General features: G+C 50.2%; 1 protein-coding gene and 1 long non-coding RNA gene across 2 annotated transcripts in view; both read left to right on the forward strand.

Moving 5' to 3' along the window:
- The first annotated feature begins 6,324 nt into the window (after window positions 1–6,324).
- LOC125961504 (uncharacterized) lies at window positions 6,325–10,494 on the forward strand. Its single transcript, XR_007472292.1, has 3 exons — window positions 6,325–6,477; window positions 7,167–7,446; window positions 8,842–10,494. It is a non-coding gene; the product is annotated as an uncharacterized LOC125961504 (long non-coding RNA).
- Window positions 10,495–17,615: 7,121 nt separating this feature from the next.
- Window positions 17,616–26,903, forward strand: part of LOC101286608 (NADPH--cytochrome P450 reductase) — a 58,596-nt gene continuing 49,308 nt past the window's right edge. Inside the window, exon 1 of the mRNA XM_012532721.3 lies at window positions 17,616–17,753. The gene's annotated coding sequence lies outside the window, so the exon portion shown is untranslated. The remainder of the gene's footprint in view (window positions 17,754–26,903) is intronic.

Genomic DNA, 26,903 nt, shown 5'->3' on the forward strand with positions numbered 1-26,903 from the left:
AGTCGGCCCGCTGTTCTTGCAGCGACCCCTCTCTTTAATAAACTCTATCTTCCTTACATTCTGCCTTGTGCCTGGAAACTCTTTTCCAACCCCCGCTCGGACAACGACACCTGAGTCATCCTTTGCGGGCTGTACTCCCTGAGGGCTCTGGGAGGGTGGTAGGTAATGGGGGCAGTGGTGTCAACAGACCTCACCTCTCCTGGGGTCTGGATCACTGCTCGGAAGCAAACACAGCTGCAAGGTGCCACCCTTCTTCAGGCTCTGGTCCCTTGTTCAGGGCTTTGCTGGGAATTGCTGGGTCTCTGAGGATGGAGAGTGGGCCCCACCGTGGACCCGCCGGTGCAGTGAGAAAGCTGTGTACACAGGAAGAAGGCCCACTCGAAAACCATGCTGTCCCTTTCTCGGCCGCCTTTGCCCCAAGCTGGCTGGGGAGGGGGCGGCTGCGTGTTACCATCCTCTTCCTGCAAGGAAGAAGCCAGATGCCCAGAGATGAGAAACACCAGGGGGGAATCAGATCTCTTTTTGCCTCATTGGGGGCCCACCCGTACTGGTCTGGGGTCCTCAGAGGCAGAACCAAAGACCCGAAAGTATCCTATCTGGTCTCCCCTTTCCAGCCTGCCTGTACCTCATCCCCCATTCCTGTCCCCTCTGATCAGTGGACAATGGAGTGACCAGAACACAAGGAAACAAGCCACAGCTCTTCCCAGCTCTCACCCCTTTGATGCCGCCCCCCTCCCCCCTCCCCCCGCCATCACACACGTTACCCTTTGTTCATCAGCTCATTCAACAGATGTTTAGGAAGGGTCTGCTATGTGCCAGGCGCGGGTGCACAGGATCAGCTTACAGGCTGGAGGGGAGAAAGCCAGTAATCACACAGCCACACAAATGAATATCTAATTACCAACCGCGGCAAGTGCTCTGGGGTAAATGAACATGGTTCAGTGGGGGGTTAAACCGAGGACCCTGGCTGGCCAGGTAGAGGAGCAGGATTTCACAGAGGACCCTGAGCAGGACATGAGGAAGAGAGCACCAGAGGGTCACAAGCCACAGAAGGCGAGGGTGGAGGGGCCTTCAAAGGGGCCAAATGCCGCTGAGACATTGAGTAAGATGACAGAACACTGTTCTTGGGGTAAAGCACAAAATTCTTAGTATGGCCATCAAGACCCTTCAGGATGGCCTCACTGAGAGCTCCACCCACCCCTGGCCGCAGCAGTCACCATGCCTACCTTGCAGTTATTTGCACTGTCCTGCCTGCCTGGAATTCCCTTCTCCTCCCGGCAAATGCCCAATGATCCCACAAGTCTCAGCTCAAAAGCCACCTCCTCCGTGAAGGCTTCCCTGACTACCACCCCTCTGGTAGAGCATGTCACTACATCCTTGGGTGTTCCCTTAGCACTTAGTGCAAACCTCTGTTGGAACACATGGCAGACCAGTTGGGCCTGCCCAATGCCCTCTCCCCTCATCTTCCTGCGGGGAAGCAATGGTCCCAGCCCCAGCAGTACATTGGGATGGATCTAATCTGATTATGATAATCCTATGGTCTACTTTTCCAGCCTCCCTTGCAGTTAGAGGTGGCCGTATGACCCAGTTCTGCCCAATAAGACATGAATATAAATCTATTGCAGCAGGCAGGGTTGGAAAACCTTTGCCTTCCACTCTTTATTCCATCTTGAACACAGATATGATGGCTGGAGCCATGGCAGCCATCTTGAGGCCATGAGGGAAAAGTCAAGGACATTACAGAAATCTTGGTTCTGATACTATTGAACTGCTGAGCCAAAGCTAGCAGCAGACATACTTGGACTTCTTGTTTTGTGTGAGAAACAAAGCCTTCTTCATTTAAGCCATTGTTGATTGGGTTTTCGGTTGCTGGCAGCTGAGTGCCTCCCTAATAGCCAGTACTTTACAATTTATTTGGTTGCATGTCTCCTTTCCCTACTTGAGAGAAGGGATCCTGCCCCATTTGTCTTCAGGGCCTTCCAGTTTAGCAGGGTGTTTGGCAGTGAGTCGGGGCCCAGTAAGGGTCCATTAACTTAAGATTTCTGAGGACCAAGGCCACTCCCAGGTGGAGGTGGAAACAGCAGTGACTTCAGAGTCTTAGTACTAGAGTTGCCAGGTAAAATACAGGATACTCAGTTAAACTGAATTTCAGATAAATCATGAATAATTTTTAAGTATAAGTAAGTCCCTTGTAATATTTGTGATATACTAAAAGCTATTTATTGTTTATCTAAAATTCACATTTAACTGAGTAGCCTGTATTTTTATTTGCTAAATCTACTTAGGGCTATTTTCCACAAAGCACCCTCACCTGTGTTCAGGGGCTCTTCAGTGGGCGTGGGTGGCGGGGCCTTATCCACAAGGGGAGAGGCTATTCCTGGGGCCAGAGCTTGGACAAAATGGGATGAGATGACTCTGGGAGCCTCACCGGCTCTCTGGCTGCAGAATGTGTAAGAGTGAGGCTGGAGAGAAGCCCCACTGTGAGTAACAGCCATTACCAGGAGGACCAGTGGGATATATGGAGATGTTGGGAACAATGGATCAGACTTTCCAGAAGGGCAGTGCTGAGACCAAGCCCTTCATGTCCCCTGGCAGAGGCAAGCACGCAGCCCTCCCCACACTGGCCTGTGGGTTGGAAGTACTGACGAGTTGGTGTTGGGTCCACCCTGCTTCTCCCACTCCAGGGCCTCTCATACAACCCACAGCACCTCCTGTCCTGCTTGGCAGGCTGCCGGGTGTCTGCCTGTCTCCCTGTGTACCGGCCAGTCCCTTGAGGGTTCTTTCTTCATGGCCCCCCATCTGGTGTAAAATAAAGGGCTCCGTGATGAAATGTGGAACTTGAGGCCAAGGCAAGGGATGCAGTGCCAGCTTCCTTCAGCCCCAGCTAAGGATGCTCCTGGGCTCCCTCCCTGACTCCTTCATTGCTCATGTGGTTCTCAAAGGGTGCGACCAGCCCCTCAGTCCCTGGCCTCAAGGGCTCCTAGGCCTGGAGCTGAGTCTCAGAAAGGAGAGGAAGCTGGGTTCCTTGAAGAGCCACCTAATAATACAGGGGTTGCCATCTGACCCAGGCAGGCCTTCCAGGATCATTGTAAATGCCAGGGCTACCACTAACAGAGCCACCATCCTGGAAATGTCCTGGGAGGCTGGAGCAGCTCCCTCAGCGCAGGCTCCTGTGGCTGGGCTCTCCAGCCTTTTCACCTGGCCAGTCAGGTCCCAGGCTGTGCTGAGGGCCTACTGTGTGCTCACTGTTGCCCAAAAGAAAAACACACAACCTAAGAGTTGTAAGTTTCAGTTTTTATTCAGGGGGCTTACTGAACACTATAGCCCGGGAAACAGCCTCTCAGTAGTTTTGAGGAGACTGCTCTGAACGGGTAGTGGGGAAGAAGCCAGGAAACATGTATATATGATTTCGGCTGCAGAATACATACAATCAAGTATACCTTTTGGTAAAAGGTCACTGCTAGTCACAAGAAACAGGTATCTCAGTTGATGGTTTTAGTGCTTTTTCTATGTCTGGGAACATGCAACAATCTGGGTCCACTAAAATTCTTCCTGAGATGTATCTAACTCTCTAGGTGGCCTGTTTTCTCAGAGAACAGAGGGCCTCATCCTGTCCTTGGTGTTGAATTCCTTTTGGGCTGCACTGTAGGTCAGCGACTGCAGTGGCTAATGACTTGATCCTTGAAGAACTGGATGGTGGGCAACATTCTTTGTTTTACATCAGGTAGGATGTGGATCCGCTCAGAGCCTGGGAACAGACCTGGTTCTGGTCCAGGCCCTGCCACGGACAACCTGTATAATCTTCAGCAAGTCACTCCAACTCTCTGAGCCTCAGTTTCCCCCTCTGTAAAACAGGGATTATAACTACCTCCTGGGGTTGGTTGCCACAGTGAAAGGTTTGCTCATGTAAAAATAGTCTGTAAGCTGTAAAGAGAGGTGGATGAAGGCGTGGACCATGTGGGCTGGGGAGTGCCTCTCCCATTGATAATAATAGTCTTCCCTCACTCTAGGAAGGACAGGTAGGAAAATAAGATCTCGATGGCTTAAGTCCCAATATTATCTATTGCTGTATAACAAATTACTCCCAGATCTAGCAGCTTAAAATAACAGATATTTATTATCTCACAGTTTTTGTGGGTCAGAAATTTGGGAGCAACTTCACAGTGCGGTTCTGCTCAAGGCCTCTCTTGAGGTTATAGCCAAGGTGTCATCTGAAGGTTTGACTGGGGCTGGAGGATCTGTTTCCATTTCCCACTCATATGGCTGTTGGTGGGAGAGCCCAGTGCCTTGCTGGCTGTTGGCAGAGGGCTCCATCCCATAGCACATAGGTCTCTCCATGAGGCTGCTTGAACGTACCCACAATGTGCCGGCTGGCTTTTCCCCCAGAGCTGGTGATGGAAGAGAGAGTAAGGCAGAAGCTATGATGTCTTTTATGATCCAGTTTTGGGAGTCACAAATCATTCTTTCCGCATATTCTACTGGTCACGTAGGCCAGTCCTGGTACAGTGTAGGTGGGGACTACACGATGACGTGAATATCAGGACGCTGGATCATTGGGGGCCAATCCTGGAGACTGGCTATCACAGTCCCCTGCTCCAAGATTTATACAACTACCCCTTCTCCCTCGTATACCAGGAATCTGGCCATCACGTTCCCCTCCCCCTTCGCCCTCACTCTCTCCTTCAGTCTCCAAAGCCCAGAATTGGGCTTCTACAATACCTCTTTCACCAGTTTCCCCATTTCTCCCCTCTGTTCCCACCCAGGTAAGATCCTTGTCACTTCGATCCTGAACACCCAGGCTCTTCTAATCCAAAATGTACATATTGCATAAAACTTTTGTTGGCTCCCCAGGATACACAGATTCCTGGGCGAGACACTCAGCCTCTGCTCACCACTCCTCGATGGACCTAACTTGAGCTTCACCAATGTTCTCTAAGCAAAGTTGTACCCCTTCATTGACCTTGGTAGCTCTGCCTGGAACACATTCTTTTTGTCTGTCTGTAAAACCCCTAGGCATCCTTCAAAACCCATATCCCATAACCCTTCTCTAACTGCCCAGGACAGTTAGTCTGTCCCTCCCCAGATACCCTCAGCCTCTGCTCACAAGGTTGCAACCATCTATTGATAATTACCTGTCAGGCTCTCCCTTCACAACTATGAGCTTCCCCAGGGGAGGCACAGAGTCTGGCTCATCTCAGGGTCCTTACAACAAAGCCCAGGACTGGGCACATCTGCTGACTAGTGCTGGGAATGATGCAGGTAGGGGCTGGAGAGAAGATCAGACAGGACACGTTTAGCTGTGAGTAAGAAAACCCAACTCAAATTGGCTTAACAAATGAGAACCTTCATTAACCCACACAGAGAGAAGTCCAGAGGCAGGTGGGCAGTTGGTGTGGTATGACCAGCAGTTCAGGAACTCTCTGCTGTACGATCCCCATCATTGGCTTTGTCCTCGGGCCAGTTCCCCTCATGGCCATAAGAAGGCTGCACGAGTTCCTATGTCACCAGTGGACATGACTATATCCGGAGGCAGAAAGGGGCCATTTCCTCTAGTATCTTTCTCTTGGGAGCCAGGAACTCCCTCCCTGCAGCCTCCCAAAAGACCTCCCCTCCTGCTTCATTGGCCAGAGCCAGGTCATGTGTCACTCCTAAGCCAGTTGCCATCAGGGAAACCACCTGGGCACAGGGGCTATTGGGAGGCAACCAGCCAGAGCGAGAGGGAGTCACAGCCTGACCATGAGAGGATGTGGGGAACAGTTATGGATGGAGCTGGGAAATGGGGAGAGACTTTGGCATGTTTAGATCAAGCAAGGTGAGAGGTTGAGGAAATAAAGTTGCTAGGGATGGGTCTCCAGACCCCTCCCAACCTAGTCATCTTTCTATTCATTCATTCATTCCTTCAAATAGTGATTGAGTAGCTATGTGCTAGGTCCTGGGTCAATCCTATGAAGTGAGTATTATTATTTCTATCTTAGAGTGAAGAAACTGGGCCCAGAGATGGCATAATTTGTTCAAGTTCCCAGAGTATGTGGGAATTGTCATATCTGTCTGGCCCCTGATGCAAAGGTCTGAGTCCCCCGAAGACAGGACCGCAGGGGGCTGGGGAGGGTGTGTGTCCCGAATGGGCCTCACTCCCCGGGGCCCTGACCAGCCCCCCAGGAAGCCCGGGCCTGGCTGGATGGGGCTTCTATGCTGTTTGTAAGGGGCCAGGGCCTCAGCCAGGGCAGAAGCTGTCTGGGAATCAGCTCCAGCCTCAGCTGCTCCTCACAGGGGCACTTGGCGGGGGCAGGGTGGGGGGCATTTCTCAGATAGGATACAGATACACCAGGCTCCACCCCTAATCCCTCACGGCATACCTCTCTGTCCCATAAAAGGCCACCATGGGCTCAAGCCCTGGGAAGGCAGGACGGTCCTCAGCCCAGGACCTGCCCCAGGTGGTTGGCCCTGCCCAGGGCTCCCACACCTCCAGCTGCCCAGGTAGGTGCTTTCTCAGCATGGGGCAGGGTAGGATGGAGGGGGAGGGGGCCAGAGGCTAAGCGCCGGAGGCGGCAGTCTTGCTGCTCCACCCCTCCTTGGCCCTCCTGGGAAGCCAGGTTCAGGGCAAGGAGGGCAGAGAGCAGGCTGCCTGCTCCTGGAAGGTCAACCAAAACTGCGAGTGAGAGCGGCTGAAGGCAGGAGGCGTTGAGGATGCAGAGCCGCTGGCTGGGCTGTGCCCTGCCCTCTGTCCTGTCCCAGTCTGGGGGTGGGGGGCCTACCCCCACCCGTGTCCAGACCTAGGGGCGCAGCAGGGAATGTCCTGGATACGGGTGCTGAACCGAAGGCTCTAGTCACAGCCCTGCCATTCATTTACTCTGTGACCTTGGGCAAGTGCTTCAACCTCTCTGGGCTGAGTTTTCTCATCTGTACCATGGGGAGGTTGCCTGTGATGACCCTGAAGGCTCTTCAGGGCTGACCATCTCTGCTTTAAGTTCGTGGTGGGACTGGGTGTGGGTGCCCCGCCCTCCTCCACCTTCCGCCCCATCTGCTCTCACCCTCATCCCATCCTGCAGCCATTTCTGACTTCCAGCCTTGGGCCTCCAGGCCAAGGACTGGAGACTTTGGATAACTTTTCAGGGCCTTGTGGGGCCCAGATCTTCATGGTCATCTTCTCTCTTCCCCGGAGGCAGGCTGAGCAGGCATTTTTATCGGAGAGAAGGGGAGTGGAATGCCCAAGGCTGCACGGCTGGGGAGGCAGAGGACTGGCCTGTGAAGGGCGTGGGGCTGAGTCCCTGGAGAACCACCCCGAATTTCTCTAGCTCTGTGCTTCCTGGACCACCAGCAGCACGCAGATATGTGCACCTGCCCGGCGCCTGGCCTCCTGAATGGGACTCCTTGGCATGCACGGTGCCTGGGGGATTCCTCTGCCGAATAGCTTGGAAGCCACTGCTCTGGAAGACCCAGGAAGGGGTAGGTAGTGAGACTGAGTCTCCTTTGCAAGCAGCCCTGCAGAGATGGATGGGGGTGCCACTTGCAGCCTGGGAGGCTCCTGGACTCTCCGGGAGGTGGGCACCAGCAGCGTCTGGAACTGGGGGCCCCCAGGTACCCGGCTTAGGCCAGGAGTTAGGGTGTTCTCTGGAAACCTTTCAAAAAGGGGAGGAGGGAACTTCCCTGGCGGTCCAGTGGTTAAATCTCCGCGCTTCCACTGCAAGGGGCGCAGGTTCAATCCCTAGTCGAGAAACTAAGATCCCGCACGCTGCGTGGCATGGCCGAAGGAAAAAATATTTTTAAAATAAAAATAAAGGGGAATAAGTGCTCAATAAATATTGATCGAAAAAGATAAATAAATAAAAAATAAAGGTGGGGGGAGGATGACCTCGACAAAGGAGGCACCCTCTGCAAAGCAGGGCCAGTGGCCACGTGCAGGCTGGGCAGCCCAAGGCGAGGAGAGAGTTTCTAGGGCTCCTTCCTTCTCCTGCTAGACACTCATCCCTCTTGAAAAACACGTTCTGGGGAATGAGGCCAGAGTTGTTTTAATTTCCTGACCTACCACATCCTTTTCTCTTGGCAGACTTGGCAGAGCCAGTGTTGCTAAAATGATTAAAATAATCCTGTTAACATTCCCCTGGCTCCGCACAAGAGGCTTTCCTTCCTTGTGAGACACTACCCCCGAAAGCGAAGGGTCTCTCACAGGCCCCGGAGAGCTACCTCTGGGGTTGAAAAGTCTCTCTGATCCCAAATGTGGGCAAATCCCCTCACCCAAGAAATTGCATTGAGGCCCATTTTGCAAAGAATCCTGTGAAAAATAAGCCTGAAAAGCAAAACCCAAAAACAGTGATGGGCGACAAGGGGATTGTTCCATTGGCTTTTTCTAGAGAGCTGTCCTCCAAACTCACTGGTTCTACTGGTTCTGCCCCAGAGCTCCAGCTGTGGTCTCCCCCAGGCAGAACGCTAAGCTGGGATTCACTTCTGCCCCTCTTCCCCTCAATAGAAACAATCAACCAGTTTCCCTCATACCCAGACTCCAAGCATTCATCTTTAGAGATCAGAGAACATCATAATATCTCAACAGATGATTTCCCCTCCCTTTAACTTGTTTAATTCTCAGACCAACTTTGGAAGGTGGCTAGGTTCACCCCCATTTTACAGGTGAGAAACTGAGGCCCAGAGTCAGAGGCAGATTTCCACGAAGCTAAGTCGCTTAACTTTCAAGATCCCCATTTGCTGAAAACAGTAATATATGTGAAATGATCACGGAAGATGCACTAAGTGAGTTTTACCTTTCTGTCATTACAAACCATCCAACTGTGAATTTATTCAACAAAAGGAAACAAGTTCTGGAAAATCGTATTCTTTTTCTTGAAGGGGACTCCTGTGAAAACTGCTGAGGTCCTGCCAGTGTCTCCTGGGGAGGAAGTGGCAAGACGGAGGCTCCAAGTCAGCGATCTTTCCCTCCACCACCTCCTGTCCTTCCTCCTGCCCCTTTCTGCTTTCACCTCATCTTGTTGTTCCTACTGTTTTCAAGGTAATGGGTTGGTATGTTCTACTTGCCTTGTTTATCCGCAAAGGTGGGTGGTAGATTCATGGGAAATAATTGGGATAGATATTCTTACTTTAAAATAAGCCTGTAATCTCTGTTACGGGGGATTAGACTAACTCATATTGTAAAAGGTGGAAATTACACGGGGATGGATGTCAGCTCATTCAAAGGGAAACTTAAGCCCATCAGAGCTTCCACAGATGGATGGGCTGCCTGAAAAGGCAGTGAGTGCCCAGTCGTGGAATGTGGGCAAAGAGAGGCTGGAAGTCATTCGTTGCTGAAGAGGTGATTGCAAATTTAGGGAGGCAGGTGTTCAGGCAGATGCTGTGTAAGAGGGGACCCTGAGAGTCTGCAGGGGGCAAAAGCGAGGAAAGAAACCAACCTAACATGCAGGTGAGTGAACACAGGAGAGGAGGTCTCAGGATTGGGGTCGGGCTTAGAAGCCTGGATGGCCTCGGCTGGGGGGCATTATGTCAGCCCAGTGTCCCCACATTTGGGGCAGGTGGTTGTCGCCAGGGCTGCTGCTCTTTTTGACTTTACTCCCAGCTCTTCTCTGCTCCCGTTGTAAGGTTTTCATTTCTGTCTGCATCGTCACTCTACCCCGACCCTGCCGGACACAGTGTAAGATACCTCTACGTTTCTCCAGCCAGGATCCAGGAAAAAGCATATCTGCTCATTACCTTATCACAGGTGCTACACAGGTAGAATTTGACACCGGGAGGGACCTGATAATCCAAACCCTTCATAAGCTCTCAGCTAGTCTGCACACAGAGCAGGACAGAGCCTCCGTTCCCTCATCTGTGATACAGGAACAATAGACCCCAGCTCTTGGGATTGGGTGAGGTTTTAATTAGATCTGTGGTCCTCAGACTTCAGCCTGCATCAGCATCACCTGGGGGGCTTTTGTTAAAAGCCAGATTTCAGGATCCCCTCTCCCCCAGAATTTCTGATTCAGTAGAATTTGGAAGGAGCCTGAAATGTGGCATTTTGAACAAATTCAAAGGTAATACTGATGCTCCTGGTTTGGGGACCATACTTTGAGAATCATTCAACTAGACCAGTAGATTCTCTATCCTGGGACCACCAGCCCCTTAAAGCCAGGGACCAGCTCTAACTTATTTCCATTTCTGCTAAGGCCCATGGTAGGTGCTCTCAGGAAGCGCTGTTGCACTGAATGTAGATGGAAGCCAAGCAGGCTCCTCCTCAGAGGCTCTTTCTCAATGGCTGTCCCTGGGTTCTGGTTGCTGTGTCAACAGCTGGAGCAGCAGGCAGGCGATATGGGGAACGTAGTCACGCGGCTCCTTGGAATAGTGAGGAGGGGGGCAGAGGGCCTGACCTAGCAGCACGTGGACAAGAATGCGGAGGTAGGCAGGGAAGACGTGGCTTCCAAAACCTCCCATTACAGAGCCACCCTCCCATTGGCTTTGCAGCGGCCCCAAACCCAGGAATAATTTAAACTTTCGTTGCATAACAGAGAAAGGAACAAAGGGAAGGGGGCTGGGCGGGGGAGGGGCTCATATGTAGGAAACAGGAAAGAGGAAGGAACCCTGGTCCCTGAGAACCAACAGACGCTTGGCTACTTCATGCCCATTAACCCATTTAATCCTCACCCAGACCCCAAGGGGCCGCATTACAAGGACCCACAGTACCCGTCCAAGGTTACACAGCTGTCTGGGCCTTGGCGGTGTCCAGATTGGAAATCCAATCTGCTGTTGCCAAGGGCTATGTTTGTTCTTTCATTTCAGGGCTGCCTCTTTGAAACTGTTGAACTTTGGACGAGGTTAGAGCACTAGGAGTGTGGGGTGGCAGGGAGGCTGTGAGGAAGGTCTGGGGACATTTTAACACCCCGGGGGGGCGAGGCCAGTCATCATCTGAGCTTCTCCTTCAAAGCAACCACCCCCTCCTCTTTATCTGTTTTTGTGTTTGGATCCACCTGAGGTGTGCCTTGCCGTGGACATGCCACCCTCACCCCTGTTCTGGCCAAGTTAACCCCATAAGGCAGTGGTTCTCATATTCCAGTGTGGGTAAGAGTGAAGCTTGTTTAAAATGTCAATTTCTGCCTTGCCTCTGGAGAGTCTGGTCCAACGGCTGGGGGTAGGGATGACCTAGGAATTGGCAGTTTTAATAGGCCCCAGGATGATTCTGATGTAGGGGACCCGTGAACTGCCCTTTGAGACATTCAGCCAGGGCCTCCGCTATCTCCTATACTTTCACTGTCCCTTCTGGAAGGCCCCAGGTTTCAGTGACTTCTCGTTCTAGCTCCCCGCTGCCCCTGCCCTCTCGTCCTCTCAGCTGTTCCCTGGGAACAATTCACGTTGTCCCCAGACACTGTCTCCAGACAGGATATCCACAGCTGCCCCCCGCTGGCCAGCTCACCCTGCAGCCAGCAGGCCCCCACACACCCAACTGGCTTAGTAAGCCCCGCAGCCAGGGCCTCTGCTCTTTCTCATAAGGACCTGGCTCCTGACCAGCCAGGGAGCCTTTGGGCAGGCTGAGCCAGCTGCCCCTGACATCAGAGGGAACTAGGATGTCTGCCCTTTGTAAAAGAGGTTTGGGCAGAGAACCATCCCATCAATGGAGAAAGAACAGACTTTGGGTGCACCAGCCAGATGGAGCTGCTTTACTTCGCTGCCTTAGTTTCCTCATCTGTAAAATGGGGGCAAGACCAAGTGCTCATCGGAGAACTTGAGGAAGTTCAGAATCCCCCTAGGCACGAGATCAGGCATGAGATTTGGCCAGAGGCTTAGAGGTTGGGGAAGTGTGTCTTCAGGCTCCCTCCCTCTGCTCCTCTTTGACAATAAGTCTCACCTGGGTCCTTGCCTTCGGCCCTGCCGTCACAAATACATCCTTTGGTCATCACCACGAACCTCAGAACACCTGGGAGAAGGGGGTGCGGGACAGGGTTTTTCTCCCCATTTTGCTGATAAGGAAACTGATTTCTTATCCAGGGAGGCCGTGCATCTGGTTAGCAGTCAAAGCAGAATTTGGCTCCTGATTTCCAGATGGAGGTTCTGTGCCTCTGTGCTCTGGTGACTGCCGCATCCCTGGATCTATAAGTAGACAGGGCAGCCCCTTTCAACACACCTGGAGTGAGTTCCTGCTCAAGGCAAGGGGTTTTGAAGCGGATCTTGGAGACTGTGCACCCGAGAAGGAGGAAGCCGGAGTCAGAGGGAGCAGGGAAGAGTCAGGCTGACTGGGACAGGGGCCCTGAGAGGCTGAACCCTCCAAGGCAGAACTGCCCTGGGTGGGGCTGGGGGGAGCCTCCACCAGCATGAGAAATGGTACCACTCCGAAGCAAGAGTGGCACAAAGCCCCCCTCCTAGGCTGGGTGAGTTCCCCCGGGGGAAAGGACGGCTCCCAGGGTTGGGGTGAAGTGGGAAGGGTTTGGATGTGCTTGACACGCTGACCGGTGGGTACCAGGCCCCAGTCACAGTTTAAACACTTACTAGTTGTGGGATCTTGGGGAGCTTGGGACACATCTCCTCACTTCTCTGAGCCTCTGTTTACTCATCTGTCAAATGGGAATCATAGAATATACTTTTGAGAGAAGATTTGCAGTAACACCTGTAGACTGCTTAGTACAGCGCTCGGGATCTAGTTGGTGCTCAGTAAATGGTAATTAGCTCCTCCCTTCTGTCCCATAGCAAGTGGGAGCCCATTGCAAGTGCTCAGTGAACGTTTGGTTCTATAGAGCAAGGAGAGGCTTCAAGGGATCATGGCAATCAAGAGGTACGGATACAGGGTACAGTCCTTAGCTTTGTGGGATGTTATATGTGTAAAAGCTTCTGCTGTGGAGAGGAGCTTTGCTTTAGGGGTCAGTTTCTGGCCCCCCAGCCCCTGAGCTTTCTGTCTGTTGTAGGTGCTCTGAGCTTTCAGGTTGTTCACATTCAGAAGAACCTTGTGGGAAGAGGGTGCGGGATGGCAGAGAAAGGCCCTATCCTGATGGCCCCCATCCCTCCCTTAGAAGACTACATCTTCCTGATGAGCCCTTAATGCAGTGGTACCCGCACCTTCACCTGGACAAACCTTCTTCCATTCTGGTCAGTGGAAGGACACAGCCCTTCCAAAAGCAACAAAGCAGTGGCCTGGACAAGTCACAAAGTCCTTGTTCTGCCCAGACCACAGTCCATTTCCCTTCTCTCCCTCTCATTCCAACCCTGGCTCTGGCATCCCTGCCCCGGCTCTGGCATCCCTGCCCCTTGGACCCTCATTCTCGTTCACCCAAGCCCAAGCCCCTCGACTCCAGGCTGCCTTTCCTGAATCCTCTGTGGCTCATCCCGCAAATGCCTCCATGCTGCCTGCATCTGGCAGAACCTGGGGCTTGGGAGGCAGAGAGAGAAGAGGCTTCTGAGACAGACCTGCCCCGGAGACACTTAAGACTGACGAGACATGATTTAAAGTAGGAAATACTCTGGGCCTTGGAGAGCTGGACAGTAGTGAGGGAGCCATCACTTCTGGAGGGATCAGGGCATCTTCCAGAGGTGGAAGCATTGGTAGGAGATGGACATATAAACATGGAAGAGAACAACATTCCTAGTGGCTCAGAGGAATAAAAATGCACAGCATGTACAAAACTGGATTCATCCAGTCTTGCTACAGTGTAGAATTTGTGGAAGAAGGTTATAAAGATCGAGCTGGAAAGATACATTGGGGCCAGATTTTGAACGCTCTTCCTGCATTCCAGACTAAGGCAATCCACTCATTCCACAAACTGCTGTGCCCCTTTATGAGACCCGAAACACAGATAGGAATCAGCCTCGTCCTTTATAGTAACCAGTGTGGATGGGGGTGGGGTGTGCCTGAGAACCTTGGAGGGAGTCTCAGGAAAAAAGCTTGATACACCAGATCCCTGGAGAGATTGAGGATCTGTTTCTTTTAAATTGTGCCGGGGGGGAAAAAATGAACTTTCAGAAAGAGGACACACAGCACGAGCCCTGTAATCATAGGGGTGGTTGGTTTGGCCGTGCATCCCCTGTACAATGTGACAACAGTCGGTGCTGCTTGACAGCTGGACTTCTAGGCTCAAGGGACAAAGCAAAGAACATATGTACAATGCAAATGTTGTCAAGCTCAATAATGAAAATATGGAAGTTCAGACAGCTAAGTGGGGAGACAGAGGCTGGGGGACAGAGCAAAGGGAAGGGCAAGGATGCTGAGAGCTTCATGGTATGGCGTGAAAAGATACTGCTTGCAGGGGATGGCTCAAGAAATAAAGGTCCAAGGCTATTATTTCCATTATAAAAATGATTAACAGAGGAAGTAAAATAGGTATATAAATAATTATGTTGACATGTGGGCAGGGGAGGCGGGCTGAGGTTTTAATAACCTAACTCATCATTAGCAGGACTCTAGAGGTAACTCTAGAGGTAAAATTTCGGACAACAGGCAGCCACACAAACATTTCTTTACCAGCATGGAAATAAGGACCAGAAGCAAGTGCGAAACGAGGTAAGAAGTGATTCTTTCCGGGCAGTGACGACGAGGCGTAACAGAGGGGAGTTGGCAGGAAACTGTTGTCTGTAACCCCACACGTGCTGAATTTTGATTTAAGAAAAATGAAGTGGATAGTCACTGTTCTTTACCTATTGGGAGCCAGTAAAAGGCTGGTTCTTTGGCCAGCGACAAGGTTGTTTGAGTATTTTTAAAAGTATTTACGTATTTGACTTAGAATAAATAAAACATTCATAAGGCACAAAATGTGAAAGATACAAAGGGTGTACAGTGACGCTTCCCTTGCCCTTGGTCCCAGTTCTCCCAGTCCTCTAGAGACAACCAACGCTATCTCTTTTTTTCTTTCCACAGAGGTCATACACATACAACCAAATATATATACACAGTATGTACATTTTTTCCCCCACTTTCCCCCACTGCAATGCTTTTAAAAACACCAACAGTAGCATTCTCTGCCTTGTATTGGCCATCACCTTGTACTTTTAGTTCATCAATTTATCTGAGAGATTGTTCTGTATCAGCAATGAGCTTCCTTATTTGTCTTCTTTATAGCTGGATGATATTCATGTTTGGATGGGGAAACAATGAATGACAGTGTCTTTTTCCACACAGCTCCACCGACCCTGTGTCATCAGATTTTGTCATCATTGTAGGTGAAAAGCAGTATCTTGGTCAACTTTTTTTTTTTTTTTTTTGCGGTACGCGGGCCTCTCACTGTTGTGGCCTCTCCCGTTGCGGAGCACAGCCTCCGGACGCGCAGGCTCAGCGGCCATGGCTCACGGGCCCAGCCGCTCCGCGGCATGTGGGATCTTCCCGGACCAGGGTACGAACCCGTGTCCGCTGCATCGGCAGGCAGACTCTCAACCACTGCGCCACCAGGGAAGCCCTTGGTCAACTTTTAATTTGCATTTTTTCTACGTGTGGGGTTGAATAACTTTTCATATGGTTAAGAGCCATTTGTATTTTTTCTTCTGTGAACTGATGATTCCTATCTTTTGCCCCTTTATATTAATGTCTTTTTCTTATTAATTAGTAGAGGCTGTTTATTAGGCAAATATTTCCTCCTGGGTTTGTCCTTTGCCTTTGGACTTTGCCTGTAGATCTTTGTCACACATCAAGTTTTTTTTTTTTTTTTTACACATCAAGTTTTGATTTTTAATCAGTTTACCTTTTTTTAAAAATTTTGGCCGCTTTGGGTCTTCGTTGCTGTGCGCAAGCTTCCTCTAGTTGTGGCGAGCGGGGGCTATCCTTTGTTGCAGTGTGCAGGCTTCTCATCGCGGTGGCTTCTCTTGTTGTGGTGCACAGGCTTCTAGGCACGTGGGCTTCAGTAGTTGCGGCACGCAGACTCAGTAGTTGTGGCATGTGGGCTCTAGAGCTCAGGCTCAGTAGTTGTGGCACACGGGCTTAGTTGCTCTGCGGCATGTGGGATCTTCCTGGACCAGGGATCGAACCCTTGTCCCCTGCATTGGCAGGCGGATTCTTAACCACTGTGCCACCAGGGAAGTCCCAAGTTTTGATCTTTATGTAGTGGTTTTCTCAGTCATTTATGGCTTCTGGGGTTTGTAGTAGTTTTCTGTCATTTATCGCTTCTAACTCAGAAAGTCTTCTTGGAGATTAACACAATTCTCCCATGGTTTCTTGTAAGACTTTTCCTTTTTCTTCTCTTTTTAAAAATTGTTTACATCTTTTATCTATCAGGAGTTTATATTAATGTAAGGTGTGAGATGTGTCTCCAACTTACATTTTTTTTCCCCAGCTGGCTAGTGAGAGTATGTTTTGAGGAGGAAAGCTTAAGGGACAGGAAGGTAGGGCACTGAGCAGAGCAGTATAAGAGGAAGTTTCCCTGGTATAGGTATAGAAGAAACTGGAGGTGGCATTCGAGTCAGGAACTGCTGAGATCATCCAGGTGAAAGGTGATCCCAGGTAGGCCTAAACTAGGGTAGGGAGAGCAAGAAAGATGAGAAAGGGGGAGGGTGGTCCTGGAGATAGAATCCCTAGTACTCAGCTACTGGTTTAATGGTAAAAAGTAAAAGAAGATGCCTGTCTCCTGCCTCAGAGATGCTATTAGCAGAGAGAGAGAATTCAGTGGTATGTGTTCTGGCTTCACAGAAGCAGGGTGCAAGGATTCAGAGGCAAAGTTTGAAGCCTCTCTGGGACACACAGGGAAGATTGTTCAGCAAGGTGGTGAAAAGGTGACAGGGAGTATCAGAGATCTGGGGGATGAATTTCCCTACTGCTCTCTTGAGGGCCTAGCATAGGAGTTACACATTCAGTCACTTAGTTAGACAGGGGTACGCCCCACCCTGAGGGCTACTGTATTCATCCAACCTGTTGAAGGGACTGATTCAATGGGGTGAATCAGACATGTTCCTGACAGACTGGAACGATGGAACCCTAAAACTGGGGCCACGGGAATAATCCTCTCCTTATATAGGCCTTTAGTATTTTCAAAGTAATTGGTTGTCGTTGGTGGGTCCCATTTTTAAAGATGGAGAACGGGTTCTGAATGAAGTGAGTTTCCCACTGTTCCAAAAGGAATTCGCAGCAGAGCCTGTAATAATAATAATAACAACAACAACAACAACTTACATTTCTAGAGCACTTACTATCGCACTGAGCTAAATTATTTATGAACATGAGTTATATCATCTAATCCTCATAATCCTGTAATATAGGAACCACGGCAGGAGGAAAAGGTGGGCTTCTTACCCCCGACCAAGACAGCCTATCTTTCCAAACCTGAAGTGCCTTCTGCCCCCTCCTGCCTCTTCGGTCCAGTCCTTGTCCCCTGCCTGCTCACTTCCTGCCCCCCGACCCAAGCAGGCCAGCATTCCAGTCCCAGGCTGGAGGGACCCCGACACTCTGTTCATGCAGGTTCGCCATTTTCAGGCGAGGGCACTGAGGATCGTGGAGGAGAAAGAGTCGCGAACACACGCGAGCGGCGGCCGGCAGCAGGAGGCCAGAAGGCGCGGCTCACGGCTACTGCCCCCACGGAACTGTCAAAGGCGTGAGGGGACTCCCGCCCCCTCCGGGACTAAGCGCGGGGCTCCGGGGTCCCTCTGCTGAGCTGGGACTCTAAGGGGGCGTGGCCTTCAGGGCCGTACCAAGAGCGCGGATTCGCAGGGGGGAAGCCTGGCCCCAGAAACAAGCGCACGGCCGGGTTAGGCGGAGCGGCGCCGCCGTCGGCCACGCTCCCACCCCCGCAGCCGGCGCGGGCGGTGGTAGCGCCTCAGTGGTGTGGGCCTGCGTCCTGCTCAGGTGTCCGTACTGCAGCCGGCCGACCGTGGTGAGTACGTGCGTTCGCTGGTGCTGGGTTGGCGGGGTCCGGTCGCCAGGACTCTGGGTGCCCGGGCTCCGGGGCCCGACGCCTTCTGGCCGCCTCGGCCGCCCTGGCCCTCGGCATGGGGGCGGGCTCTTGGGCCGGGTCACTGCCCAATTCGCCAGACGCGGAAAGCGCGGCTCCCATTTCGGCCCTTCTTAGGGTGGCCCTTCCCCTCGAGCTGACCTCTCGCGGAGGCTTGAGGGTCGTCGTTTCCACGGCCGAAGGCGCCCTACCGGCCCTTCCGCGGAGGCTCGGGTCTCGGCGTGAGAGGGCTCCAGACCCCACGCCGCCACCCTTGGGCTAAGCCACTTTTCCTCTCTGAGCCTCAGGTTCCCCGTCTGTACAGTGGGCCTCAGGAGGCGGCCACTTATTGGGTTCACTCACGTAGGACGCGCTCGATGAGTGTGGGTGGGACCCGAATCTGATCTCGCAGCATCAGGTGGGCTCAGTCGAGCCCGCCAGCCCGGCCTCTCCTGGGAAACGTTGTGCGTGCCGGCGGCATCCCTGGGGGATAGTGCTCCTCGCAGGCAGGTGCCTTGGCAGGTGCTTTGCCGGGCTCTGCTGGGCAACCGTGACACCCTTAGCTCGTGGGAGCAATTGGGAAAGAGGTGGAAGTCTTCTGGGCGGCGGGGGCACTTGACCTCGACTTTTTGCTTTTCATTTCTCGATGAGAGTCACCATTGCGTGAGCCGGTGACCAGTACTGAGAAGTTTGGGGCCATTTCAAAGAACGTGGCTGCCTCCTCTCTTAGACCGACAAAATACAGCCTTCCTTCTGAGCTTGGCCAAAGTAGGGAATAGTGCTAAGACCAAGGGAGACAGGTCTGGAATGGGTAGTCCTCGGTTGGAACCTTGGCATCTTGGCAGGACACAACTTCTTGGAGCCTCTGTTTCCTACTCAGTAGCCCAGATGGTGATAACAGCCCACCCTGTAGGCCCCCACAGGGTTGAGGTTCAGAGGTTCAGAAGAGAGGGTCTCGGAGGGTGACATTGAGAACTGTGACATTCCACGTAAGCTGAGCAGTTAACTAACCCTCTGGGATCCAGTGTCCTCACTGTGCAATGCTGTAATTCACAGGCCTACCTGTTTGGGGAGAAAGCATTGATTCATCAACCCCTGACAAGTTCTGTCTACACAAGTCCCCTTTGAGTGGTTGTGGGTTTGGCTTGATCAGGAAAAAAGTCCAAACGTCCCGGTTAGTAAAGCAGTGCACCCAGAAGAAACCACTTTCTTTTCTTTGTGTCCCTCTACGGAGTTCTCATTTTCCTTTCGAGAGAATGGTCAGTTCTGGAGCTTCTCATGATTTTCATACCACCTAGTTTAATCAAGTCTAAAAACGTGGTCTGCATTTCAGAGAACAGAATATTGGCTTCCAGTTGGGTTGTAGTGTTGAGAACTTCAGAGTGATCGTAACTCTCCCAAATCCTTCGTGTCTAGCACTTGAAAACGTTACAGGTAGGTTTGAGGTGAAAGGAATGTACTTCAGCACCTGGAAGTAGCAACCTTGACTGCAGTCAGCATGAGTAAGGCAGGCGAAACTCCTGAGTGGTATGAGTTTGTAAACAATTCATGAGATGTATGAGGTGCTTGTTGCCAGACAAGCCTTACATTTTAGGACATGCCGGTGACTCTGAATTGATCCTTCCTTAACCCTTTGAACATTAGGATCCGAGTTCAATAAAGTTCACGCGTACTTAGGAGATAGACTATTTGAAATCAGAACTGCTTGGCAAATCCAGAACATTTACTTGTTAAACTCATGGAACATTTCAAGTTCATAAAAATGTAGCTCTTAAGCAACTTTTTTTTTTCCCCCCTAATAGAGGCTTCTGTAATTGTGGGACTTTTCATGGTTCCAGAGGGCCCAGCTGCCCTGGCAACATCTGCTTCCTCATGCTTTAGGAAGGAGGAGAGCCCTGGATGGGGTGGAGGGTGTGGTGTCAGGGGACCTGAGTCCCAGCTCAGGCACTAGCACTGTGTGCCTTTCACCAAAGCACCCCAGGCCCGGGGACCTCAGGTTAGTGCTGTGGGATTTAACTTACATGTCAGATTCATTTAAAAATTAAAATGAGAAAAAAGTGAAATGGAGAAATGACTTTTTATAAAAATATTTTATTCTGTTTACAAAATTACTAAGTGCTCATTATTTTAAAAAATACTCTTATATCAGAAGGAGAAAAACAGATACCGTATGCTAACACATATATATGGAATCTAAAAAAAAAAAAATGGTTCTGAAGAACCTAGGGGCAGGACAGGAATAAAGACACAGACGTAGAGAATGGACTTGAGGACACGGGGAGGGGGAAGGGTAAGCTGGGATGAAGTGAGAGAGTGGCATGGACTTACATATGCTACCAAATGTAAAATAAATAGCTAGTGGGAAGCAGCTGCATGGCACAGGGAGATCAGCTCGGTGCTTTGTGACCACCTAGAGAGCTGGGATAAGGAGGGTGGGAGGGAGACACAAGAGGGAGGGGATATGGGGATACATGTATACGTATAGCTGATTCACTTTGTTATACTGCAGAAACTAACACAACATTGTAAAGCAATTATACTTCAATAGAGATGTTAAAAAAAAAACTCTTATAGAAATACTCAGTATAATAGTGAACATTCCTCATAGCCTTACACTGAGACAAAAAAATTACTGCTAGTGGTGTAGTATATATTCTCCAGATACTTTTCTTCACATATAAAAACATTTATTACCTAGATTTTTTTTTTTACTTAAAATAGCAGGAATTTTTTACTATTTAAATTTAAAACACAGAATTAAGATGAAACTAGTCATGTTGTTCTGAGTCTTGCTTTTTATAACTTAACATGATGTCTTTCTATAGCACTATGTAAAGATCTACCTCATTCCTTTTTTTAAAACCTCATTCTTTTTAAAAATGACAATACCCCAGTATCCAATATTATTGAAAAAAATTATGTTGTTTGCAGCCTTTTACTGTTTTGAATTCTGCTGCAATGATTAGCCTTGTTCTTTATCTTTCAGCGATTAGACAAATATTTTTGCATAATGAATTCTTAGAAGTGGAAGAACTGGAACATTTTTGAGCTTTTAAATGTATTCATTTAACAGATGTTGATTACCTGTGATATATCAGGCACTATTTGAGGTGTTAGGCCTATAGCAGTGAACATAACACACAAGTCCTCCATGGCTCTGACACATGGTTTGTCAAATGATGATACAATTTTAGATTTAACTTTTTACTATATGTCAGATTCATTTGAAAATTGAAATGGAGAAATGACTGTTTTTTATAAAAATGTATTTTTTCTGTTTACAAAATTATTAAATGCTCATTATAAAAAGTCTCTTACAGAAATGTGCAATATAGACAGCGAATGTCCTTCATAGCCTTACACTGAGACAGTTTCCAGATGGAGAAAAATTGTACTAAGGAGTATGTGTGTTTGTAAAAATGGGGTGACTTTAAATGTCAATAGATATTGCCAAACTTCCCTCCAAAAATGATAATCTTGTTATGTTCCCACCAGCAGAGACTCATCATTTTTTTTTAATTAATTTATTTTATTTTATTTTTGGCCGTGTTGGGTCTTCGTTGCTGCACGCCGGCTTTCTCTAGTTGCGGTGAGCGGGGGCTACTCTTTGTTGCGGTGCATGGGCTTCTCGTTGCGGTGGCTTCTCTTGTTGCAGAGCACGGGCTCTAGGTGCGCGGGCTTCAGTAGTTGTGGCTCGTGGGCTTAGTTGCTCCACAGCATGTGGGATCTTCCCGGACCAGGCCTTGAACCCGTGTCCCTTGCATCGACAGGTGGGTTCTTAACCACTGCACCACCAGGGAAGCCCAAGACTCATCATTTTTTAATTCATAATTCTAGGGCCAGTTGCTAACTGCTAAGGGCAGAGATGCTTTTTGTTTTTTGGCCGCACCATGAGTGCCATGTGACCTTAGTTCCTGGACCAGGGAATCGCACCCTCACCCCCTGCAGTGGAAGCACAGAGTCTTAACCACTGGACTGCAAGGGAAGCCCAGAGATGCTTTTATTTCAGGAAAATTTATGTGAGACTCTGAGCTAAGTTTGTATTAGGTATATATATATATATATGGCACAGAACAGTGTATTCTTTTCTTAGGTTTTTGGACTTTCTTACTTCTCTCTGGATGAATTCATCATTTAGGAATCTTACTCTGCCTAAATCTGTGTCATACCATTTTAGAGCTCTACATCCTAAAAGTGTTTTTCCTTCCCCAACCCCCTCCCCAAGTGAGGTGTTTACATTGGTTGTGTGCCTGCTGGGATGTGTGTGTGTGAAGGTGGCGGAGGAGGCCCATGGCGCAAACCATGGCTCTTTGCGGACTGGTGGCTCCTGTTGGTTGGGTCCACTGGAGCCAAATTCATCAGCCTGTGTTATACCTGTTGCTCGTTGGCATGGCAACACGCTCGGGGATGTTGTGAACAAAGCAGCTGGGGGACCTGGTCCTTCTTCTGGGTGGCTAGAGGAGAAAGCTGCTGACATAGGGGCTTACTTGTTTTACTTACAAAGAGGTGATGTGGTGGGGGAACATCTAAGAATTATCCTTTAATTGGAGTGCTGGAGGGTGAGGCATTCTGGTCTGTACGCAGCTGAGAGAATTGTACACGTGCTTCCCTGAAATTAATGTTTCAAAGCTAAACTAGAATAAAATGATGAGCCAGACTGTGGTGCCATCAGCCGTAGACTGTTTCTCAGAGAACTGGATTCTTTGGGAGTGACCTGTAGTAGGAAAATAGGACGGAAAAAGCTGAGTTTTGTCCCCTGGTTGTAATCACGGAGAAGATGGACTCTGTGAGGATACTCTGATGTGGGGTTGTGTAATCTGCTTCTAGGTGAACATCAAGAATGATGTTTAGTCATTTTTTAAAAAAATCTCCCCTAGTTTTTTGTCTTCAGTGCCTTTTCCTGTGGCCCTGTGCACCCCATTCCTTTTGCCAGAGCAGCCTTTCATGTCACTTCTTCCTTTGACGCTTAGGTAAGAGCACTGTGACCGAGATAACTTTGATCCTCACGGCACACACCATCACTGCGCCGGGTAGGCTGGGTCTGTACAAAGGTTGGAGGACTGGGTAGGAACACATGAACTCATGCTCAACTTCCCTGAACCCGATGTGCTGACTCTGTATCTACAGGTCACTTGGGGTCAGTTTTCAACACTGAAAACAGGGCTTGCAGTTCTTGAAAACACAGGAGAATGGATCAGCCAGTTGTGCCCAGCTTCTTTCAGAAGTGGGGTTTCGGGTGGGACTGTGGTCTTTTGAAGAAGGGCGTTTGTTGGTTTCAGAACCTTTGCGGTTAAGAAACCACATGGCATTACCTGGACATGTTGGACACCGTCCCTTATGTAATGTGATTTGCAAACTCTAAAAGGTCATTGAGCAAGACCGTCCCGCCTATCTGAAACCCCCACCAGCAAGGTCTCTGCCCCTGCTAGTGACCTCGCCGTTGCCTGGTCCCCGAAGCTCTAAGGACAAAAGACATTTTCCACTTTCCCCTTGTCTTCACGCTGGGGTGCCTCCACCACACAGTCCCAACAGTGTTTAGTCTTTGAATCTCCTTCCACTGCTGTGGGCTTATTGTGGCCCCTGTCATCTCCTGCTGTGCCAGCTCTCGAATTGGCCTCCCTGAGTCCAAAATTCTCCCTCCCTGCCCCATCCCATCACTTCTCGTGATCTGTCCATGGTACCATTGCTCATGAAGCCCAACTCTTATCAACCCTCCTTTGCTCAAGAATTTACAGTCGGGCTTCCCTGGTGGCGCAGTGGTTGAGAGTCCGCCTGCCGATGCAGGGGACGCAGGTTCGTGCCCCAGTCTGGGAAGGTCCCACATGCCGCGGAGCGTCTGGGCCCGTGAGCCATGGCCACTGAGCCTGCGCATCTGGAGCCTGTGCTCCGCAGTGGGAGAGGCCACAGCAGTGAGAGGCCCGCGTACCACAAAAAAAAAAAAAGAATTTACAGTCACTCTTACTGTTTTCTGTTTATTTTTCCTTCTTCTCCATCTGCTTCCACCCAGAATATGGAAGTGGCTTATAATAAAAGGAGTCTTATTCTCCCCATCTCTAATGGCAATATGCGGGTTGGAGAGGAATGTGGATTCGTTGAGAACAGAGAAGTCCCCTCATTTCCGCGAGTGTAGGCCAGCACATAGAATAGTGCCGGGCAGGAAGCAGGCCCTCAGAAACACCAGCTGGATGAGTGGCGCGTGGGTGCTTATGGTTTCTTCTCCCAAGTGTACTGTCCAGCTTTCTCCTGCATATTGACTGAGGTGCCAATATCGGGTCTGATCTATGTTTTTAAAGATTATTCTAAGATGCAATATGAACTTTTTGTAGGATTTTAGTTTCCATCTAGGTGTGAAATTTTAAATGTTTCAAGTTCCTCCTCCCACTGATAGTTTATTCAATAATTATTTTTTAATTGAAGGAGAGAAAGAACTTGTGTACTGCCCTTCCATCATAGTATACTATGTCTTTCTGGATATTTCTAGCTCAGGTACCTGGATGCCAAAAGCATGAATAAATTTGTTTATTTAAAAAATTCTAATGAAATGAATAAAAGGGATCTAATCTGACCTTTGAGTGTCTGTTGTATGTCAGGTATTTCATATCTCATGTGGTGATCATATAACAATGTGGGAGGATGGTCAGCAAGGAGACCGAGGCAGAGTAAGCGACGTGCCCAGGGTCCCGTGGTGTGGAGGTGGCACATCTGGGGTTTGAACCAAGGTCTGTCTACCTACAAGGCCCATGTTCTTTTCATGGCTCAACTGGGTTTTATTTTAGCTTGGTTGAATTTCAAGGCCCACACCCTCCTCAGCAAAACCAAGAACCTAGTAATTGAGAGAAGGCCCCAGGAGGCAGGTAGTTTTACCAAAAGACAGTCAAGGGAAGTCATTGTGATGGAGCACAGAATTCATCTCAGAGCCTCGTGGAAGGCAAGGAAAGAAGGACAGGATTCACAGCAAACATGATGGAAAAAAGGAAGCACTTTTCCTTGGGGCTTCGTATAACGGTCACTGAGTAAGGCACCGGGCAGCAGCCTCCGTACTCAGCAGGCGTTTGAAGAGCCCCTCGTGTGTACCAGGCCCCCTGTGAGGTGCTGGGACTGCACTGTGTGTGGACAAGATCGACAGGATTAGATAGGTGGCTTAGGCCAGGGTGGAGGGAATGTTCTAAAGAACAGAGGAGTGTGACCACAGGTCACCCTTTCTGGAACCCACTGCGGTAAAGGCAGCGAACTTCAGACTCCCTTATGATAGTGTCAGGGCAGCTCTTTGGGGATGGGAGCCAGAGAATAGACCCAGAGTGGTCTATTTTATCAGGCAGGGGTAGAGCAGGGGAGTCTGGGAGAGCGAGCGCGGAGAGACCCTTTGCCAGAGGTGGAAGGCAGGCAGTCCACAGTGGAGGCCCCGAGGCTCTCAGCGCATCCTCCACGCTGTGTCCAGCTATTTTGCCGTGAAAGTTGGAAAGCCTGGCTTGGCTTCTTGCCCCTTATCGGGTGACTGTAGGCAGAGCCGGGAGTTCTCAGAAGGCAGCACTGGTTATGGTTCAGTGCTCCCAGCCAGCATTCTGTACCACCGAGTGGGGAGCGAGAGAGATCCTGGAGCTTTGTGGATTCAGTCATGCAGCAGGTACATGGCGAGCACTGTGTCACGCCAGGCCTCCTGAGCACGAGGGCTACTGAAATGCAGGGCAGCCCCAGCCAGACACCAGCCCAGCAATGCTGTCACCTGATGGTATAGTCAGGATCTTAAACTGCCAGATGAATCCCAGGCCAGGCAGTGAGGCGGCTTCTGTCTACAGCTTGGCCTTGTTCTAAAAAGGTGGTGAAGGGCATGCAAATGGATGATTGAGTGGCTCTGACGCCAGTGGGTCTGGGTTTGAATCCTGCTTCTAATGCCTATCAGCTCCCCGACTTTGGATAAGGCACTCTAATCTCTGTGCTAATTACAGCTCCTGTACCTCAGAGCGTTGCTGTAAGGAGAACATTAAGTAGTAGAAAGTCATAGTGTGAATGCTTCATACCTGTTAACGGCTGTTACAATTAGTATTTATTTAGAAAAAAATAGGTACGATGGCAGGTGGGGACCTAGGGATAAGATAGCATATGGCTGCTCAAGGCTGTTTGGATTTGTCCCGAGTTTCCTGATGTCCAGAGCAAAGAGGGGGTGGGGCACATCAGGGGTGGGAGTGGCTGCTGATGGGTACAGAGATTTCCTTTGGGGGGTGGGGGTGATGAAAATGTCCTGGGGTTAGCTAGTGGTGCTGCTTGTGCAATGGGTGAACATACTGAAAACCACTGAATCGTGCACTTTAAAATGGTGAATTTGGGGTGGGGGGGCATGAATTATATCTCGATTTTTTTTTTAATATTTATTTTTTTTGGCTGCGTTGGGTCTTCATTGCTGCACACGGGCTTTCTCTAGTTGCAGCGAGCAGGGGCTACTCTTCGTTGCAGTGCACGGGCTTCTCATTTGGGTGGCTTCTCTTGTTGCGGAGCACGGGCTCTAGACGTGCAGGCTTCAGTAGTTGTGGCACGCTGGCTCAGTAGTTGTGGCTCGTGGGCTCTAGAGCGCAGGCTCAGTAGTTGTGGCACACGGGCTCTGTTGCTCTGTGGCACGTGGGATCTTCCCGGACCAGGGCTCGAACCTGTGTCCCCTGCCTTAGCAGACGGATTCTTAACCACTGTGCCCCCAGGGAATTCCCAATAGATCTCGATTTTTTAAAATCAGGTTTATCGGTCTCAAGTCCTTGAGCAGCTAGACTCTCACTAGTTCTGCTACTGAGTCCCCATCACCTCGAGCAAGTTGTGCACACCTGCGGCAGACACATTCACTGCTCACGGCGTATTTCTGTCCCCACCCTCCCATCCCTTAGCCCTCTGGAAGTTAACCTCAGCTAACGCCCTGTGAGTGGGAGCATGGTGTGTCCCCTCTGCCCTGAAGCGTTTAAGGTCTGGGACCAATCCCTCCCAGTCTTCTCCTCATCACAGAAGCCCTGCAAGTTACATGTTGAGTTGGTGGCATCACAAGGAAAAAGCTGCTTGAAGCACCAAGTCCCCTTAACGAGGCCAAGAGCCTGGCAGAGACACCTGGCCTCC

Source organism: Orcinus orca, chromosome 16, assembly GCF_937001465.1.
Source record: "Orcinus orca chromosome 16, mOrcOrc1.1, whole genome shotgun sequence".
Lineage (NCBI taxonomy): Eukaryota > Metazoa > Chordata > Mammalia > Artiodactyla > Delphinidae > Orcinus > Orcinus orca.